Here is a 5,919-nt window from a genome sequence, read left to right as displayed (position 1 = left end):
ATCAATCAATCAAATCAGCAATCCTGAGTCCACTGCTGAACAAAAGCCTCTTTCATAGCATTCCATGATTCACACGACCGCGCCATCCTCTGCCACGTCACTCCTGCAAACTTCTCGATCTCGTCTCTCCACCTTCTGTCTGGTCTCCCTCTTCCACGCTTCCTTTCTCGCGGCGTCCACTCAGTAACACACTTGCTCCATCGCTCAACAGAGAAAAGAAAATGTGTCTATATTTCTTGTTTGAAGATCTGAGACCCAACTAACCATATACGGTATATTTCATTCTTTTTGTTTTCCTACCGTATTCGTTTACATGAATAGCAAAGTTTTTAGGTTTAAATGTCTTTAAATTGACTTCACTGCTTCATTTTTCATGTGAACTTAATTTCAACATTTCTAGAAAAGTGGAAGGTAATATTTTGGTTTGTATCTCTCCCATGTGCTTACACCTGAAGACATGTCTCATTACTTAATCACCGTAATGTAAAATAATTCGTAGCATTTACCATTTTTTCCTTAATTGAGTCAGGAGAAATTCTTTCGCACAGTTATATGCATGTTTCTCTCTCTCTATATATATATATATATCTATCTCTCTCTTTGTCTATCCTTCTCTCTCTCTCTTTCTCTCTCTCTCTCTCTCTCTCTTTTATATATATATATCTCTCTCTTTTTTATCTCTCTTTGTCTATCCTTTCCTCTCTCTCTCTCTCTATCTCTCTGTGTGTGCGTGTGTGTGTGTGTGTGTGTGTGTGTGTCTGTGCATGTGTGCGTTTGTGTACAAGCGCGCACATGAGTGTTTGTCCTTAACTTGTTTATTTATAGACAAGAAAGAGTCTGCAGAGAGAGAGGGTCTTTAAACGCCAGGGCGTTCTACTGCTACACGTTTTGGCAATTACGGTCATAGTTGCCTCCAGGGTCAAGGTTTTGTTGGATATGCTGTATGCAATGGCCGGAAGGAAGTGCCGAAGGAGAGGCAGCGAAGGAGTGATGAGAGCGGTTAAGAGGAGTCGAAATACAAAAGGGAATGTCAGCAAGTAAAGTGGGTCAGTATGGAAAGGACCAAAAGGTCACTTTCCAGCGTGCTTTGTCAGTGTAACTTACTGTAACTCATTATGAGAAAGTCTTGTACTCTGGGAAAGGACACGAGAAAACCACAAGTGGAAAATGAAATGAGGAGAATTGTAGACGGTAGCAGTATGTCGTTGGTCTTCGCTGGTGATTGGCATAATGGCGGTGGCGACTTTGTTTCCAACTTATTTCCTACTAAGTTTGTTCATTTTTCGTTTTGTGAACCAACTTCAGTGACCTTTATTAATGACGGTGAGGGGACGACGACGTGCTCGTACCTCTCGCGTGAATGTCCGTCAATGGAGGAAGGCGGTTTCTTTGGCTGTGGCCAAAGCCGAGTTTTCATGACGTTCCTCTTACGACGACTTCGCACGCGCGACTGACTGTTTAGTGGCTGTCGACGACGGTTATTTTCAAAGTTATCGTCGTCGACACCATCAACATTATCATTATTGATTTTACTATTGTCCATACCACTACCATTACCTTGACCATTATTATATCTTTATGATCACGACTTAATCAACCCAACCCATAAAAGGACAAACATCAATTACATCAAGCCAAGCTGTAGAGAATCGTAAAAGGTCACTCCACCAATACATTGCTGACAAGCTTTAACCAACAAATGTTACACGAAGCCATTGGACATTCAGTAATGGTGGTAAAGATAAGGTATTTGGCACACTCCCAAGATTCACAGTCAAAAATATAAAAGGAAATTGAATGTGCATTAACAAAATATACTTCCAAACGTTCTAGGACATAAAATGCTATTCCTTGGAGTTAATTTTATTGAGGTTCGGAAGACTGTATAACTGTGTCCAAGAAACAGTTATATCACTATCACTGTTCATTTTTTTTAATATGACGTAAATTCTCCAAACTCAAAACACGAGATCAAAGCTTTTACTTATGCAGAGAAACTAAACACAAGATACCTGCCAAGAACGGTCAAACAAACACAAGATACCTGCCAAGAACGGTCAAACAAACACAAGATACCTGCCAAGAAAGGTCAAACAAACATAAGATACCTGCCAAAAACGGTCAAACATACTACGGAGATCTACCTCCCGGCAACAATGAATAAAAAAATAACCTAGCGGTCAAATGGAAGGGGACAGACCTTTCCGCTGGTCAGAACCAACCATTCTGCTTCACACTCCATAAACACACAAAGCCTTCCCTCCCTATACAAAAGACTGCAGCGAAGACAAGAATACATTCATAACAGATGCAGTGAAGGACTTGAAAAAAAAATTGTACAAACAACTCATAGTAATTACACTTCAATCATGATTCTGCCACTTGGTACGCGGTACTAAAGAGAACAATGAAATTCTTGTGGTAACGAAAACAATATTAAAAAAAATAATGACAGGCTCATCGAACTCAATTCCAACCACATTCAGAAACAAAAATCCTCCCCACAGAGCAGCACGTAAGAATGATTAGTACACATTTCTCTGATAAAGACCTCAAACCTATTCTCGTATTGCATTACATCACACAAAAACAGCCCCCACGGATTGCTAAAAGAAATCAAACCCAGCAGCCTAATATTCAAAATTTCCTGACAATTTACCACGGGTAACTCGGCAAAACATTGAGGTAAAAAAGCTCATACACACAGAGAGAACAAAACAAACGCTTTGAATCAGACCAAAAATGCAATTATCTTATCAAACATCCTCAGGAATTAACTTAGATTTCTTTAACTTTATTTTTTTTTATAAGAACTCGTAAAATAAGTTTAGCTAAAATCTGCTTCAGATTTAATTTCAGCGTCTTGTTTAAACTTATTGCGTCTCCTCAAACCAACGAGTGATTCATGTATTTTAACATACTTTTCGAAGAACATGTTTGCTTCAAAGGGCTGCAGTCGTCAGTTCACTGAAAGTTTTGCAAAAGATTGTCTGTCTATTTTTCGGCTAATCCAATTTTAATGCTTCTGAGTTAAAGACCTGCGTTTCAGATCTTCGTCCTCCTCCTCTTTGATTTCGCCCCTTTATCGTTGTCTTCGTCTTCATCGTCGTCTTCATCTTCATCTTCATCTTCTTCCTCTTCATCTTCGTCTACATCTCCATCTCCATCTTCGTCTTCCTTTTCTTCCTTCTTCCGTTTGCATTTGTCTTCCTTTCGTCCTTTACCGACAACGTTGTCTTCTTTACTCCATCCCCCTTTCACTGTTCTTTAATTCTATTTTCCTCTTTGGTATTTTCCTTCCTTCCCTCACTTATTTTCTGCCTTTTACTTCCTTATTCCTCTGCTCCTTTTTCTTTCCTTCATTCCTCATCCATATTTCATCTCTCTCCTCTTTCTTCTTCCTCCTTGGCTCCTTTAACGGTTTTCGTCGTACCATTTCCCAGCTCGTAACTTCAATTCTTTTCAATCAATATCTTATCCTTTCTAACCAGCCACGCTCATCTCTTCTCATTGAGCCCATTTCAGAGATCCTATTCCTCTTCCGCTAGCCTCCTCTGCCCAACTCTTTGTCTCGATGAAATAGTTGAGAACTTTCTTACTTCCAACCAATTTGTTGTTTCATATTGCTTTCTTGAAACACTATATACCATACCATCTTTCTTGATTATCCAATTTAACTATCTCAGCTCGCCCTACTCTCCATGTACCCAAGCTATCATCTCTCTTCAGTTGTCTTCCTTCATCACTTGAATTCCTTTGACTTCCAGAAAATTGACCCATACTCGACCCATGATATATAAAGAATATGCATTGGTATATATCTGTTCATAAAAGATAACCATTACATTGACAGAACTACTATGCACAGTACTATTATATACATTATGTATACATATACACATACTGTGCATGCAAGGTAACCACTTTAGAGAAACAAACGGAGCATAGCGCTTTCGTATATTACACTGAAGATGTAATATACGAAAGCGCTCTGCTCCGTTTGTTTATTTTCTAAATTGGTTACCTTGTATTTTATAAAACACACGTTCCTAGTGTTTTTATTGCAATACATATACTGTATATATTTGTTGTCCAACGATGAACAATATATTTGCACAGTCCTGATACATCATGAATCAGATTTGTGTGTCTGTAATAGTATTTGCTAGCACTACATTCCCTAGCGAATGTTCATAATTCAACGTCAACCATCATTAACCGAAACCCAACTTATAATTACACTTACTATTTGAGACCCACCCAATTACTTGCAGCTAATATCCTCGGTCACCAATCAGCACTCAGACATCAGTCACAATATGCCATTGATGAGACAAGTTTCTCGATACTGCTGACATCTATCAGTGGTCAAATGGGTTTCAAGATTACAAAGGATTACAAAGGCAAAGCATGCCGACAGGAGACCTTTTGATCCATATCTAGGTCGGATGCAAAAAAAAAAAAAAAAAAAAAAAAAAAAATCATATTAATAATAAATTAAAACTATAACAATGTAAATAACAATTAAAATACATAAATAAATGCATTGGTATAGTTGAATAACAAACAAACAGGTAAATAGTAAATGATAATAAATTGACATATAACTAATAATAAATGAAAATCAGACAGACAAATTATAACAAAACAAAAACAAATAATATAACATAAATTATAATAATTACAGCATCTTACTTAGGTATTTATCTAAATGATTCTTAAAGCTTCGAACTGAACTACATTGCACTACCTGTGCAGGAAGTTTATTCCATTCATTAACTACACGGTTGGCAAAGTTGTTTCTACCTACTTCCAAATTGAATCTATTTCCGGACAGTTTGAGACCATTGTTTCTTGTCTGATTCTCATTCAATGTGAAAATTTTGTCACTTTTGATGTTGTCAATTCCCTTTAAAATCTTAAAGACCTGTATCAAGTCACCTCTGAGTCTACGCTTTTTTAGGGAAAACAGATTTATGTGCTTAAGTCGATTTTCGTATGATTTATTTTTGATATTTGGAATCAGTTTTGTGGCTCGCCGTTGTACGTTTTTCCAGTCTGTCAATGTCTTTAATGAGATTCGGTGACCATACGGAAACAGCATATTCCAAATGTGGACGAACTAACGATTTATATAGCTTGTTAATGAGTGATGGACTTTTGAAATCAAAAGATCGCGCAATCAATCCCAGAATCTTATTTGCTTTCTCAGAGGCTGAAATACACTGCTTGGATGATTTGAGGTCGTTACTGATAATTACGCCGAGATCTTTTTCACTATCCACTTTTGTTAACGAATTTCCAAATAACTTGTAATCGTACTTACTGTTATTTTTACCTATGTGCATTACCTTGCATTTACTTGTGTTAAATTTCATTAGCCACTTTTCAGACCATTGCTGTAATTGATCTAAATCTTCTTGAATATCTAATTGGTTTGAGTGATCATTTGCCACTCCGCACAGTTTTGTATCATCAGCAAATTTGGAAACAGTAGATTTTAGTCCATTGTCTATATCATTTATATATACTATGAATAGAAGTGGCCCAAGAACGGAACCCTGAGGAACTCCACTTGCAACATTTTTCCATCCAGAAGTTTTTCCATTTAAAACAACTCTCTGTTTTCGACCTTTCAACCAATTACTAGTCCAACCTAATAGGCTACCACTTATTCCATGCAAAGCTAATTTAGTAAGTAGTCTTTCGTGTGGGACGGTATCAAAAGCTTTTGCAAAGTCTAGATATATTAAATCTATATTGTTTCTTTTGTCATAATTCGAGATAACTGTGTTGTAGAATTCGAGTAAGTTAGTCACGCAAGAACGTTTCCGTCTGAAACCATGCTGGCTATCATTTATCAAACGGTTACTTTCTAAATGATATTCGATATCATCTCTGATGATAGTTTCCATTATT

The sequence above is a fragment of the Oratosquilla oratoria genome, chromosome 11 (genome assembly GCF_046742065.1).
Source record: "Oratosquilla oratoria isolate Oo_2021 chromosome 11, ASM4674206v1, whole genome shotgun sequence".
Classification (NCBI taxonomy): Eukaryota; Metazoa; Arthropoda; class Malacostraca; order Stomatopoda; family Squillidae; genus Oratosquilla; species Oratosquilla oratoria.
This window is presented reverse-complemented; position numbering follows the sequence as displayed.